Raw genomic sequence first — 17426 nt, forward strand, 5'->3', positions numbered from 1 at the left:
GATATTTTGTTTGGCAGAATTTTGTTGAAAGTTGTTCAATTAGGTTGGGAGGCATTCATTTCATAGAGCATGATATCATGAAAGTTGTCAGTAGTTTTTACTCAGTGTCAGAAGAAGATATGGAAAACAAGCAAAATGTAGTAATTGATGATGCTACAAAACTACATCCAAAGGATCAGAAAAAAAGGCCTCTAGTGGATAAATCTAGCAAGGGTAAACAAGTTACTTTTGAGGGCAATGAAGTTGAAACTGACAGTGAAGCATATGTTGCCGTTACTGAAGATGACATTGGAACTGAGAAGAGCCGTAAAAGACCAAAAGTAACAATGCCAAAAAACAAATCTGTTGAGAATGTTATGACGAAGAAAAGTAAAGTTGAAGATTATGAAGTAGTCATTACCAACAGTCAAGAACCTAGTGAAACTTCAAAAGAAAGCAGAGAAATCATTACACCAGGAGCTGATTTAGAGGATGGCATTATCAAAACAAAACAAAATGCCATTCGACAGAATTTGACAAAGAAAAAGTTAATTGATGGTGGTCATACATTTCAGCTTAATGTCAGACAAACCTATAAGGCAAATGAAGGACAATGTCAATATCAAGTCAGAAAGCCACACCATCTGCATGTTCACAACTTGAAGACATTGATGAGGTATAATCCATATGCTCATGTGGTTAATTATGTGCTTCTTGTTGATCCAGTTCAAGTTCCCAACAAAGAAGCATTTGATAAGTTAAAATGTTTTGAGTACAATTATTATGTGCTTGGGGGGAACCATTCTGTAGAAGCTCAAAGACAATTGATGGAGGAATATCCCAATAACCCACGTTTTGAAACAATGAAATGTATCATTTATGTTGGTTTATTGGATACAGAAGCAAAGTTAGTGGCATGGGATCATAATTCAGATAATGAATATAGGATGTTTATGACTTTCATCCAAAGGGTTAGATTTATTCATAGTGAATTTCAAGAAAAATGTGGTGGGGATAGGATAAATGTTACTGCAGATTTCCGAAGGGAATGCTGTATGGAAATAGGCTATCAAATTGAAGAGAAACCCAATTCAAAAGATGGAAAACATAACCTTACTAGTGAAATATTCAGAGGTGTTGATAACATTTTCCAATTGGCATTTAGAACTGGAGATGTTTGGAACTTGATTGATGAGTTTTTTAGCATGTGGGAAAACATTGGCATTAAAAACTAGAAGGTCAAAAAGTCTAAGCCATTGATATGTGGCGGCAATAAATCAGGTCCTAACTTGAAGCAACTTCCAGAAGATATGACTATCACACCTTGGAGAGCAATGTAAGGAGTGAAAGATAAAAAAATTGTCAAAATAATATTATCTTGTGTGAAGTCAGGGGAATTATCATTGGAGGAAATGTCTGAGGAATTTCAAAAGTAAGTTTGTTGAATTATTTTTATTTATTTCTAGATTATAATTTTCTTTTAAATAAAACATGTTGTTCTTGGTAGTATTTGTTATACATATCATTATATTGACTTTTTGTTACTTTATCTATGCAGTCACAAAGTTTACATGAAAATTCAAGAACAAATGGTTAGATTGTTGAATGAAGATAGTTGGGATGATGTCGTACGCAACTATCTAGATTCAAGTTCTACATCAACATTAAAATCTTTTTATCTTGCATTTAAAAAGGTATCTTGATTTACACATTCATTTTTATTCATCTGTGTACTATTTTTAATTTATAACTTACACATATATTTGTTTATTTTATAAAAGATGAAGAAGGATGATAATGGAGCGCCAACTAGCTTCAGAACCTTTATTGAAAAAATAAAGACCGAAAGACTAAGGAAGCAACGTGTTAAGAATGTTGAACTTGATCCAACTCTTACTCATTTCATTTGGAATGGGCTAGACACTGTTCAATATCAAGTAATACAAGGCGACTGTGAAGACATTGCTAAACTCATACCTAAAAGGGAGTATGCCCTAGTTATTGCAGATATTCCCCATGGTTTCAATATTCCAAATATTGACTATGATAGTGACCCTTATACTTATCAAGTTCTTAGTAAAGTGGTTGTGGGATTTGTAAAAGTCACGTCATCACCATGATGGAGATTTGTGACATTTCATTCAGACACACAATTGGCAATGATATTGTCAAGCTTCAAAAGGAAAACAAATTCAAGGATGCAGTTTACATGGTCAGACGTTTAAAATGTATATTTGATTAATGTTGAAAAATTCATTTATGTGCAAGCTGATTGAACTTTTACTATTTCATGTTACAAGCGAAAGTCAAATCTTCTTAACCGTGACAATCAAGTATTTATAAATGATTGTGAGTTCATTCATATTGTTGGGCAAAAGATGATAACTATATCTCTATGATTTTTAATCGGGTGGATGGAAGGATTCGTAGCCAAATACATATGAAGACAAAGAAGCAAAAGGAGAGATAGTTAACAGTTATCAAAAACCACAATTATTGATTAACTATCTTATAGACATATGTTCAAATGAAGGAGATTGGGTTCTGGATTTATTTTCTGGCTCAGGTAAGTTTTATTATATAGAATTGAATTTCAATATGTCATTTTTTTAATTAATATGTCATTGTACTAATTTACTTCGTTATTTATTTTGTGCTTGATAATTAGGTACAACACTAACATGTTGCCTTCAAAAATGAAGAAATTGCATTGCAATTGAAAAAGATCCATTACAATGCAATTGCATTCAGCAAAGAATTAATGCTCTTCAATTTCTTCTAGATGCAATGCAAGAAATTGGGTTGAAGAAATGAGACTTTAATGAATCACGTGTGGCAAAAAAGGCAAAGGAACCTCAACCACCATTACATGGGATGTTTGGAAAGACATACATTGAGAGATTCGCAGACATGAAAGATCTATTAGAAGACGAAAATGAGCAAAAGGAAGCAGAAAATATTGAGAAAGAAAACAATGATGAAACTCTAGAGGACGAAGAGTTTGGATTACGTGACATTGTTGATTAAATTTAAGCTATGCTTGGAAATCAAGCTCATTTTTTGTAACTATTAAGTAGTTATACTTGCAATGTTTTGACTTTGACATTTTATAAGAAGAATATACACTCAATTAAGGTTGTTATGTGTTCAATATTTGTAATATGTGTTTTTCGCATTACTTTTTAAGTTAACCATTATTTTTTGAAAAAAAAGTGATTATTATTATTTTTTTGACATGAAATTCATAAAAAAAAACTATTATTTAACTATTTTAAGTTAAAATTTTCGTATAAAAATTGTGATTTTCGCATGTCAATTGTAGCAAAAAATTATTAAAACGTGTAGTTTTTTAATTATATTTATTTAAAAATGGCTATTTTTATGCCCATTGTTAAAAAATATTGTTTTTTAGAAACAATTATTTCTTGTGGATTGAAAAATTAATTAACGATGTATAAATATGTAGAATATCGAAAATTCAAAATATCGACCTTTTTCTTTAAATATGCGAAACAATAAAAACCTCACTACCAAAAAAATAAAATTAAAATAAAAACAAGAAAATATGAAGAAAAAGACCACTTCAAAAATTATTAAGTTTACAAAATAATTATTTACATTTCATACATTAGAAAATTAAAAAAGTTAAAAAAAAAAAAAAAAAAAACCTTTTAAAAAAAGGGCCTAGTACAGAATTACCACGTTTTTAAATCAGCATAAAAAACACTACCATTATAAAACGCAATGTATATAAAAAAATTTATAGTGCTAAAAACTAAGCTTTAAAAAACACATGTGTGTCTTGCATAACCCCTTTTCAAAATCGGGTCACTTTTTTGCTATCTCTACAAAACGGGTAACAGTATGGGTTCCCATTTCAAAGTTTACATTGTTAGAGACTTAGATTGGTACAAAGTCCCTAACTTGTCCCATAAAGCCTTTGCCGTAGCTTCCCCTGATACATTCAACAATACTAAATCTGAGACACATAATCGTATTGTGCTCTTTGCCTTCCGATCCAACTTCTTCCATTCTTCATCGGTCACTCCCGTTGGTTTAGTACCTGGATCTATCGTGATCCACTGATCTTTATCCACCAACAGATCCTCCATATTGAGTTTCCACAACTCAAAACTCTGACCATTAAATTTCTCGATCTCTATCTTTCCACTGCTCGCCATCTTCTTTCACCACCAGAATCGATCTCGCAGATCTCCCACTGAACAGGGTTTACCACAAGCCCGAGCGAAACCCCTCAGCAACAAAGACGTCCCCTTGAAGCCAAAACAGATCTGATACCAAATGTAGGTTTTAACCCTGTACAGAAATTACCTACATACGAATTCTAAAACACAGAAAAATAAACAATGCGAGAGCATAACACATAAAACACATATACACAGAGATTTTCCCACTGGATCCCAAAACCGGAACTACCAGCTTGATTTTTCATTATGTTCCTTTCAATGCTACAATACATATTTTTACATGCCGAAGCATCCAATACCATGGATCGAAAACCATCGCGTCCAATACCATGGACCGAAAACCATTGCGTCCAAAAAACATGTGCGAAAATTATGCACAAAACCATAGGTGGGTCCACCCAACCTAATATAGGGTCCAAAACCAAAATTTTCCGGGTCGCTGCCCCGACCCCATAAAGTGGGGTTACAGGTGCCCTTCAAACCCTCTGTTAACTACATGAAAAGAATATAACACAACCCAACAAAAATTAGGGTGCATAGGTTTGTTACCTCTATAAACGAGACCAAATTATGTTAAAAAATCTCTATAAACGAGACCAAATTAGGTTAAAAATCTAATTATAATATATAGGCTTTTATTAAAAAATAAAATAAAAAATTAGTGGTACATTTTATTATCATAATCTGCACTTCTACACCAACCTAAATAGCACATTCTCATGCAATTTTAAACAAACATATTAGTGCTTTAGTGGATGCAACTTTTGGGCACAACAAAATATGGTTAAATATATTTTTTTCACAATTCCTATAGTGCTTCAAGCATACAAGAATCAATGTCGAGCATCCTTGTATCTCTGCCCCATTATCAATCCCACTATATTGCTGAATTCCTCAATTTGTTCACTTTGTTGGTGGATTTGGTTAAATTTCAATTTTTGCAAAATGGTTGCATATTTTCTCTTTTCTTATCTGCATAGAAATAATGCTTCTCATTTTATTACCTCCTCAATTACATTTTTAGCAGATCAAAATTTACAATTTAAACTTAAATTTGCCATTTTTTATTTATTCTTTTGCGTATTTGTTAAAACTATTCAACTCTTACTAAAAACAAAGTGTATCTTGTAAATTTATAACAACAAAGTGTATCTTGTAAATTTATAACATACACTATTAGTAGTGTATTCTACAGTTATAGTTATAGGATGAACTATCCACGATGTGACAATTGATAAATACAAGCAATATAGGTGGTGCTTCACAATATAATAAATGCACCAATATGCCTTGCTATAATTGTTTTCACTTTCTCGGAACCTTTGGTGCTCTTATGGTTTATAAACACATCAATAAAACATAAAAAAAAAAAAAAAAAAAATCTCCACTTTCCAATGTTTTTTTCTAATATCTAGAGGCATCATTGGCAATACATATCAATATCATAAATGCACCAATAAAACATATAAATAAATAAATTTCCCAAACTTTTGTTTATTTTTACAATATTTAGAAACATCATTCGTGACTCTTCTCGATATTATAAATGCATTGCTTAGCCATTCTATCGTAATATATACTAGAGCTGTTAATGCTCTTCAAAATATACAACATCACCATTATCGATGCTTTAGTATATATAATCCAAAATTCCCAAGATTATCGATGCATTTTGGATTGTACGAATGTATTGTTTTCAGTGTGTCAGAGCATACAAAATGCACCAGTAGGCATGAGTGTCGCTATATATATAGTGCATTGATAATAAAAACCATATACACATTACTAGTGCAATTACTCTTTATAGCGAAGACCATTACAATGCATTTGAACATATAGATTGCAATAGTAAATCCCACTGCAATGCATTTGAACATATAAAGTGCAATAATAAGCATACTACTAATAATAAAAACTATATGCACTTTATTAGTGAATTTTTTTTAGATAATGAGCATTAGTATGGTGTGTGTAGTATTTTAATGCATGGTGTATGGGTGTTTAAGTTTTTAAGCCATGTTTCACGTAAATAATTAGTTTCAATTTCTAATAACTAAAAATGGTTATTTATTATAGATTCAAAATTTATGGCTCGATTTACATTAATTATAAGTGTTAATTAGATTAATGAGTGAATGGAACTATAGAATTGAAAAAATAAATAACAGAAAAACGAGAGTCAAGGAAAATTCAAGTTGTTAACAGAGTTCACTTAGTGTGGGCTATGTTTTCGAGCCAAAGGCACTCTATTAAGTGATGCAAAATTGATGTTTACATTTACCAGGTCTCCAACCTACAACAATATTCATCCCCAACTATGCCATAGAGGTCATGGTATTTGGAAAACCACTTTCTTGCTCCCAAAACAACAAAAAATAGAGCTTAAAACATCTCTTTCTTCAAATTACATAGAACGAAATATCCACAAAAGGACTTACTATCAAACTATACAATAACTCACACACCTCTAACACATTGGTGAAAATTCTTGGTTTATATAGTGGAGGTCCCAGGTTCAAACCTATAGAATGTTGTGATCTTGTGAAGCTCCGTTGAAACAAATTAAAATACAATAATGTTTATTTTTAAAAATAAAACCAACAATTGGTGTGTTGGCTGGACCATTGGATTGTCTGTGGGGAGATCATGTGATTGAACCCCATTGACACCTCTTTTTGAACCATTGCTTGCAAATTATATTTTAAATAAAGGTTCTTGGTACACTGATTACAACAAATTTCATTGGCGGAGGTTATGGGGTTGATCCCTACTAACACCATTTTTTAACATATAAGTTGTTTATAAAATTTATATAGTGTTATTCTAGGAACTTTGTAACGATGGATGGTTGGTGTATGGTCAAGCCAGTTGAATGTTCCTGCTGAGGTCAGAGGTTTGAACCTCCCCAACAGATTTTCACAACCAAACATAGTCCATTTGGGGTTGTTATGTGGCACCCTCTAATTAGTCCACTCCAACCTTCTGCATACAGTCAGCTAGCCATGTCACTTTGCCACATTAGCTCCATATAGTCCAGTCAACATGCCATGTCAAAATACATATTTACATGCCATCATCATTTGTAATTCCATGTTAGCATCTCTACAACCACACATCAGCTCTTGGTGGTACCATGTGTCCACCCTGCCATTTTTCTTGTTGGGCCAAAACTTCAGAAGGTCATAAATTTCTCATACGAAGTTAGTTTGACTTCGTTTAAGTGTCGTTGGAAAGCTCTTGTTGATATCTATTCCATGGATACCTTTGCATTAAAATTTGAGAATATTAATTTTTATTGGTCATGAAGATCCAATTGGATCAATATTTATATGTGTGTGTGTGCATAAGGCAACGAAAATGATGACATTAGTAGTTGTCAAAATGTACGCCTTTATATGTGAGTGAGAGGCTTAGAAGAGGGAAAATGATATGTACCCTCACCCTATTACAACATATATTCATGTCCTTTTGAGAAATGTTGTCCTCCTCAAGTTTTATGGAGATACTATATCCCTCAAGGGGAACATGCATTTGTTAATGCATTTGATTTGTAATAGTGGTCATGGTAGGTAGGTATTCATGTTTAGTTTCTATTTATGGTACAAACCCATAGAAGAGGATATTTATTTCATTATTGGGATGTCTAGGAGAGGGGAGGAATTTCCCTAGTTCCTTGGCATCTTGCTTGATGTTTTGGAAGAGAGTTAATTGGCATATGTATATACACTTGTTAATGTAGACATCATTGGCCTTACTAAGTTCTAGGTCATCATTGGTGACTAGTATTTACATGCATTTGGTGCAACGGAGGTCATGTTCCTCTCATTTATGGTCATGCCAAATGACACACTATGCATATAATGGGAAATACATTAGTTGCAATCTAATGCATGATATAGGTACTTTACTTTAGAGGCCTATATTTATTATGTGGTTTGCAATGTTTTTGACAATTTTCTTTTCTTTTGGATCATTGACATGCTATGTTTATGGTAGAATGATCCTTCCATTTTCGAAGTTGTTTACTTTATTTTTTGAGGGGTATTTTTCCACTCAAAATACATTTTACCACCTCCTTCCTAGGCCATGAATAATGGATGTATGTATGTGTGGAAATAGATGTTGCCCAAGAGGGTTCAATTAGAGCATCTTTATAGGATGATGAATTTAGATGTTTTATATTTTTTAGCTAGAGAGAATGATCTTATCCTCGATCTTGTGCAACATTTTTATGTGGGGATGGGTTAAAAATGACGTGAGAACCTCCTATTTAGCTAGATAGAGATACAAAATGCCAAAGATAGCATTATCATTATGTTTTGATTAATCTAGTTGCATAATTTTTTGTCTTATTTAATGCACATGTAATTTATTGTAACATTTTGTTCTAATTGTCTAATTATTGTTGTATATTTTTTTGACTATATGGGCATGTATGTTGGGGAGGTTCCTCCCCAATAGGATAAGGAGATAGATAATGATGATGAGCTTTGTTAGGAATAAAGACATGGCATGCCACATAGGCCAGGTCAGATATTTTGTATGTGGGTGACATATCAAATATGTGCACTAAAGCACTGATACTTGCTTAGGTTACATGAACAATGAATTAGAGTGTATTGTTATGATATTAATCTAGATCTATGGAGGTATGAAATGTCCCCGACATAGGTAATACCTTCCTCTATTACATGGGACGGTCCAGAATTTGTTTATCAACAACTAGAAAATTTGGTATTTTGGTAAATAATAAATAGGTGGACCTTTGCTTCACCTTAAAAAATGTGGAATGATGGATCAAACTAGGGGAGGCATAATAATTTGAATGGATAAATTCACTAATTGAAGGGGATGGATCACCATAGATTGGTCCCTGCATGAGCTATGGAGAAATCATGGCACCCTAATCTTGTAATGTTATGGATAACCCTTCCCCTTGTCATGACATTATTGACGTGTCATGTTGTTAATGCTCTCAACCTAGTCAAGAGGTTGAGGGATTTCTAGTAGTATTATTTATTTTTGCTTATTGAGAATGGTGATCCTGCACCTCCTCCATGAGTGGATTGACCACCATCCCCTCCAGAACAAAACAAACCACCAATTACTCCTCCAACAGTTGACCACCAAACATCTTGTCCTCCAATGACTTATTTACCACCATCTCTTTTAGTAGTTAATGGACTAACTGCTATGCCCACTGCGCTCATTATTGGTGTTTTAGATGCTTTGGATACATTGTGTATTATAGTTTATAATGGGTATATATATTAGATACTACTTTCCACATTATTATCTGGTAGACGTTATTGATGCCTTTGGATTTGGTGGTTGAGGTATAACATATTTAGCAACATAGCAAGAACTTTACAAATTCCTTCCTTTTTAGAGGTTGCATTTAGTGGATATTTTTACCCCCATTTCCAAAAGTGGTGACACTTGTAGCACCCTTTTTATAAGGTAGTTTTTTGAAATTTTTAATATTTTTATCTATAATTTGTCTTTACAAGAACTTTGGTCCCTGTAGAACTTCGGTCCTTATAAATTGCAATTATGTGAAAGTGCCGAGGTTCACGAGGGAGAAGAAATAGAAAGGAAATCATTGAAAAACCAATGATTGATGGACCTTTTATCTCTCCTCTATTTGGACACAAGGCAGTAGGTGATTGGCCCTGAGGAACTGACATGGTAGATGACGTCATCATGATGTGGCAGTACGGTGGAAACATGGCAGTTTGTTTTAGCATTTTTAGTGGCCTAATGGGGAAAATACGGATGACATATGTCACCACTATGGAGGTGCCACATGGAGTGATGACGACAATATGCCATCATCTCAAAGGTCCACATATTAGAGGCTGGAGTTTTTGTAATTCCTGTCTAATTGTTTTATAAGAAAAGTTATGATATGATAAAGGAGCTCTAATGTGGATTAGCACTTGGTTGTGGGAGACCCAAAGGACCAAGGGTGTAGAGCGGGGTTAGCACCTAAGTGCTATGTGATACCATGTGGGAAGTATTTTGGAGGTTAGAATTTCGAAACTCCTCCATAATTGAAATTTGAGAAAAGTTACAAAATGAGGAGCTTCCGATGTATTTGCATTTGGATGAGAAGGTAAAGGAACTAAGGGTGGAACAGAAAATACATAGGGATGAAGGCCTCCGACAGAAGCTTGAAGGCCTTAGAACCTAAGTGATAGTTCCCCATTCACGACAACTGGTCCAATGGAGGAAATGCGATAAAGGGCTAAGTAGAAGGAGCTAAATGGAAATTGGGATTTTGCAATTTCATAAGGGATTTTCAATAAAAGTTATGATATGCAGTGGGTCCAATATAACACTACAATGGTATATGAGGCCCCTGGTCACATCTTCTAGTCCCATGGTGGAATAATAAGAGGATCTAAGCATGTAGGGGCTAAAGGCATCCAAGTGGTGTGATTTCATGACGTTATTTTTATATAAGTTACAATGTGTTATAGCTCCAATACTATAGTACAAAAAGTTAAGGGAAGAATGTGTCAGTAACCGGAGAGTAAATGCAAGCCAAAGGAGTTGGTTAATGGAGTTGATGGCATCTGTAGAGATCACTTGGTCAAGGCAACAAGGAAAATGATTCTCACAATACAATTGTTGGGCTTGTTCCAATGCTGGAAGAAAGCCATATTTGATCTCCCGTACAAGCATTATAAATTTAAATAAGGAATAAAGAAGCCATGTTGTGGTACAATCAAGTTTTGCAAGCCATTAACAAGCATGGGAAATCTCTTTGGAGCGCGTAGGTGGACTGAGATTAAATTCTTAGCATGGAAAATAACATAGAGTGTTGGTGAAGCGCTCATGAGCCCATTCTCTTATTTAATGTAGTTGCAAAATTCGAGCATCAGACGCAACAACAACACGGAGGATCCATACAAAGGTACACTCGGGAAGTGTGGAAATAGGCATAAGAGATAACAATGAGTAGAGTGTAGCAGAGGAAAAAAACCAGTATTTTCTATTGAGAAATGTGGGGGTATACAATATTGTTTTGTATGTTCAGAAGAGAGAAGAGTAGAGTGTGCAAAAGAGGAGCAAATGACCTTTGTGTTGAACTAAAGCAGAGTGTTGCAGAGAGCCTATGCAATAGAAGGTCGAGAATAGAGTATATGTTGTTATGAGCAGAGGAAAGGGTTCTACTCTATGAGGCCAAGAGAGCCTATGGGACAGTAGAGGACCTACAACAAAAGTATGACACTGTAGTGAACAAGATTCATATTTATCTGTATATGTATTTTCCCTTGTTTTCAATTTGAAAATTGTATGAAAGGTGAAGAGTGGTTAGAGAAGGTGGTGGCCTCCATTCATAAGAGGTTGGTGCCTCTTGTAAAGTAGGTTCTTGCTATCCTAAGGGGGTCGGTGCCTCCTATGAGTGGGTTCTCACAAACAAATTGATGTAATTAATTAGGTGCTTAATTTACATCATAACAAAAAAAAATTGGTGGTTTTATCCCTTTGGGTTTCCACGTAAAAATACGGGTTTCAATATGTGTATGTTGTTGATGTGATGGATTGTATATACATATGAATATCTCATCTTTCTTTTCATTTGTATTATGTATGAATTCCCTCATAAGTAATACACAATAGAGGAAATAATAAAAGACATATTCATAAAAATTTTTGAGAACCTCACTATTACTGATTCACCCTCGTTTCAATAATTCCTTATTTCAACAATTGGTATCAGAGTAGGTTCCTTGAGGAATAGTCTAACCATTGGAAGGTGGATCCATAAGGAATTATCTCTAGGCAAGAGAGTGAAGATGCTTACTCAAGCAATATACCAATCTTTGATGGGACAAACTACGCCTTCTGGAAAGTTAGGATGGAAGCCTATGTTATGTCTTTAGAAGTAGATGTTTGGATCTCTATACTAGTAGATTATGTTGTCCTTGATGTCCCTCCCACTAATGCAGATGGTAAAACATTGTATGGAAATAATGCTAAAGCCAATAATTCCATTCTCTTTAGCCAAAGAAGTGTGGGTGAAGTTCAATCAGAGTCATGAAGGAGATGACAAAGTCAAGGAGGCCAAAATTCAAATCTTAAGAATGAGGTTTGAAAGCTTAAAAATGAGTGAAGAAGAAAGCATATTAGAATACTTCCTCAGAGTTGATGAAGTAACCAACATGCTTAGAGGACTTGGTGAAGAAGTAAAGGAAGATATTATTGTTCAAAAAGTCTTAAGATCCCTACCCATGAGATTTAATGCCAAAGTCTCATCTATTGAAGAAATGGTTAATTTAAAGGATCTCAAGATGGACCAATTGTTAGCTACTCTCACAGCCTATGAGATGAGAGTAGGAAGAGAGAAGTTTAAACCCAAGGAGGTAATGTTCAAAGTGTCCAAGAAGGCCAAGGAGCAAAAAGATCATCAAGATTTCTCTAGCTGTGAATCTAATTAGGAGCTGGCTCAATTTTCCAGGAAACTAATGCATGGCTTAGGAAAATATAAATGGAAATTTTCCTTTAAATTCTTTTACTGTGGGAGAGTTTGACATTTCTCATCCAAGTTCCCTTAAAAAGAAAGGACTGAAAAGGAATATGATCAGAAATTTAGAAACAAATCCCAAAAACATTAGAAGACAAAGTTCTATAAGAAAAAGGGGCTCTGCTCTAAAGAGGATAGTTCAGCACTAGATTCAGACAACGAAAACTCTTCAGACGATGATTAAAATAAGTACTTACTTATTACATTTGGAACATACTCCAAGAAACAAAATATTATTGATTCTGAAGAGGAAGAAGAAGAAGTAGGAATATTGGACTTTGAAGGGGAACTCATCAGTGCTCTCGATGAGTTAAAGAAGGCTAGGAAAAATAACAGGAAAATAACAACAACAACGTGATGAAGAAGGTATGTACAACTCATACAATGAATATTTTGTTTATCAAAAAGAAAAACTTGAAGAAGCCATTAAAAGCAAAGATAATTATCCTTTCTACTAGAAGAAAAATAGGGAACACATGAGAGACTATAAGAAGAGAACACACATTTAAAACAAGAGCTATTCAAGGTGCAAAAGGAAACAATAAAAAAAACGCAAATATGAAATTTTGTGCTTGAAAGTAAAATTAGAAGAAACTAAAGTGAAATGAAGAAGTTTTTCATGATTTGATCCATGAATGGGAAGAAAGTTGTCAGATTCTCGAGGAAGAGGTCATCTCCCTGAGAATGGATCTTGAGAGAGTGGAGACCGATAAATGTTTAAATGAAAAATTTGCAGAAGGCACAAGAAAACTATATCATATTATAAACAATAAAAGGTCTTCAGGAAACAAAACATGTCTAGGGTACTCATGAACACATGAATCTTCTATGGGAAAGATAAAATTCAGGTCCGCGGGATTTGAGGAACCAAAGAGCTATACAAAGAAGCTTAAAGAAAGAATCAATGAAAACAAAAGGGAAGCAAGGAAGAAAGGAACCCATTACTAGAATAATAACTCGATCTATCCCAAGGAATCACACCAATGGAGAATGAATCAACCAGCCAGACAACAAAGGCACCTTCATGCACAAACTCATGAATCTTCCAACTTCAGGTACTCTCAGTTATTTTATGGTCATTGTTATAATTGTCACATCTTTGGACATAAGGCTGTTGATTGTAGAAAGATCAACGTTGAAAGAGGTGAAAGTTTTAGATACAACAAGTATCAGAATTTTAGATCTAAAAACTCTACCCTTAGAAATCGAAATGCCTTCTCTCCCCTAATGAATGATGTTGAATATTTCAAATGTAACAATTTTGGACACAAGGAAAGTGAGTGTAGAAGCAGGTTTGAGTATCCACCTAAGCCTCAAAACACTTGGAAAATAGCTTCTCGAAAAGATATGGAGATTTGGAAATGAAAATATGGAAAGAGCATGGAACGTGGACTTGCTCTATCAACACATAATCAAGGAAACAAATGGTATGTGAATAGTGGTTTCTCCAAGCATATTACTAGAGATAAGAGCAAATTTCTGTTGCTAAAAGAAAAGGACATAGGGAACAATGTCACTTTTGGCAACAGTGCCCCAACAAGAATTAAGGGTAAGGGCATAGTCAATCTTGATGAAAAGAATAAAGCCCAAAATGTGTTGTATGTAGAAGGTCTCAAGCATAATTTCCTTAGTGTAAGTGAAATGTGTGATAATTGCTTTAATGTGACTTTTCAATCCAAGGAATGTGAGATCCAAAACAAAGAAAATGGATAACTAGTGGGAAAAGCAATCAAAACTAACAATAATATATATGTGTTTGATGACTCAAGAGTAAGTTGTTATTTGAGCAAGTCGAATGAAGCCTGGTTACGAAACAAGATACTTGGACATATGAATTTTGACATTATTATAAGGGTCAGGAAGATGGGAGCGGTAAGAGGTTTTCCAAGACTGTCACGGCCTAATAATTTAATCTGAAAGTCATGTCAAATTGTAAAGAAGACTAGGGCTCATTTCAAGACAAAAGAGTTCTCTTCATCTAAACAATTGGAGCTAATCCACATAGATATATTCGACCCAATTAGAGAAAACCCCAAAAGGAGAAATGTATTTTATGCTGCTCATTGATGATTTTACCAGGGCCACTTGGATCATGCTCTTAAAGGAAAATAAGAAGAATTTAAGCATTTAAAAAAAAATTAAAGCTCAAGTGGAAAATGAGAAATATTTAGAGATCAAATTCTTAAGATCAGACAGAGGAGGGGGATACACTTCAAGAGAGTTTGAAGAATTTTGTGAAGATCATGGCATTAGAAGGAAATATTCTATGAATAGAACTCCACAACAAAATGGAGTAATTGAGAGAAAGAACAAAACAATACAGGAAATGGCTAGAGCTATGATGGATGAAGTAGATGTATCCCACATCTTCTGGGGAGAAGCACCACAAGCAATAGTATACTTATAAAAAAAAACACACCTCAGGCCTAATAGTGATAAAAATTTGTATAAGTTTTGGAAGGGAAGATCTACATTAGTTAAACATTTCAATGTGTTTGGGGGCAAATGATTTATCAAAAGGAATAAAAAAAATCCCTGAAAGTTTTATTCACGCACTGATGAGGGTATATTACTCAGGTACTCTGCTTGAAGTAATAGATAAAAGTGCTACAAAAAACAAAAAAAGTGGGTTGAGGATTGCATTGATGTAGTAATAGATGAAATAGCTTCACAACCTGAGTCATCCAAAGGAAACAAGAACTCATATAGAGAAGAGTGTCCAGATCGAACCCTCAAATCAAGATGAAACAGATTCAGATAGCGGAGAGGTGGAAACAAGCACAAATCCAAGGCCCAAAACACCTTCCAAGTATGTATAGAAAGAACACCCTGATAGTAAAATTCTTGGAGACCAAATACTTGGCATTCAGACCAAGAGGAAATGTTAAAATTGGCAACAAGGGCCAAACTCCATGTGGGTCATCTTATTTATGGCAGTTGATATTTTTCTTGGATCCCTCTCATCGAGAGGTGTAGGATTGATCTAAAGATCATCTGATTCTGATAAGTATTCATGGAGTTATGAATTTATTTGTGTTATAAGACAATTCGTCAAGGTCGACCAACAACCAAATAAACCCCACATGTGCTCAACGTTTTAGTATAAATAGAGGTGGCCTTCAAGTCATTTCAACACACACTTGGGATCTCTTCCTCTGTCTACTTGTCTTTGGGTTTTAGTAGGAGGAGAGATCCTAAGGGATAACGCTGCCCTGATCTAGAGGGCAGAAAGTCGGAACTGCCAGACAAACTGGAAAAGCCGAAACTGCTGGAAAAGCTAGAACTACCGGAAAATCCAGAACTGCTGGAAACGTTGGAAAAGCCGAAACTGCCAGAACTGCTGGGAACTGCCAAAATTGTCGGGAACAACCGGAATTGCTGGAAAATCCAGGATTGCCGAGACTGGCGGAAAAGCCGGAACTGCTGGAAAAGCTGGAAAAGCCGGAACTGCCAGAAAAGCCGGAAAAGCCAGAAAAGCTGGAACTGCCGGAACTACCAGAATTATTGGAAAAGTCGGAAAAGCAAAAATTGTTAGAAAAGCCAGCAAAGCTGGAACTGTCAAAAAAGCTGGAATTGCTGGAAAAGCTAGAAAAATCGGAACTGTTGGAACTGCCGGAACTACCAGGAATAGCCGGAACTGCCAGAACTATGGGGAACAGCCAGAACTGCTAGAACTGCTGGGAACTGCCGGAACAGTCGGAGCATCTGTCTCCAAAGGAGAGCAGCATGCAAGGGACAACTAATTAACGTTGGGAAAATTGTATAGTACTTAGCAGCAAATACACTAAGCATGCAATGTTACAGCTAGCATGCAAGGGACAACCAGCATACAACAGCAAGCATGCTAAGGACAACAAGCATGCTAGGGACAACAAGTAAGAAAGGGACAACAAGCAAGCAAGGTGCAACCAACACATAGGTCAAGATGGAAACATGGTGCAGCAATGGCACATAATGCAGTATAGTGATGGGTACAATCATGATTAATGAATCGTGATGAGATGCAGCATAGTGATGATGGGTGCAGCATGGTGCAGTGTGGTGAGGTGCAGCATGATGATGAAATGCAGCTCAACGATAGGTGAAGGATTCACCTTAGAGAATCAGTTGAAGCAACATGTCTTCAACTAATCTCATGTATCATCTTCTTAGAGATGATCTATGCTCTTATCTAGATAAGTCAAAGTGTTGACTTCTATTGTAAAATTACTATCTCTCTCTCTCTGCTAAACTATTAAAGAACATATAAGAATAATTGATCAAGGGTTTCCCCACATTGGGGTTTTTCCCTGGCTAGTGCCACATCTTGTGTCCTCTTGTCTTGGCTTGTCTTCTGCGATTTATGTTTATGTTCTATCTGCAGTTTACTTTAATGCTGATGTGATTACTAATATGGAAAAGATATGGAGCTAACTGTGAAAATTGAAATAAATTGCTCTAAGCATAGAACATACCTAAAATTAATAGGAAATTTGTTGGCAGTTCAAGTTGTGCAAATATTGCTTTGTTATCTCAGATTGAGCCTAAAAATCTCAGCCAGGCAAGTGAGGACAAGTTCTGGGTGAAAGCTATGAATGAAGAACTTGACCAAATTGAGAAGAATGACACTTGGGAACTTGTTCCAAGACCCAAAGACAAAAATGTCATAGGTACAAAATGGGTCTTCAAAAATAAGCTAAATGAGTAGGGTCGTGTAATTAGGAGCA

The sequence above is a fragment of the Pinus tabuliformis genome, chromosome 9 (assembly GCF_031772625.1).
Source record: "Pinus tabuliformis cultivar Carrire ecotype Pingquan chromosome 9, CPIR1, whole genome shotgun sequence".
NCBI classification, from domain to species: domain Eukaryota; kingdom Viridiplantae; phylum Streptophyta; class Pinopsida; order Pinales; family Pinaceae; genus Pinus; species Pinus tabuliformis.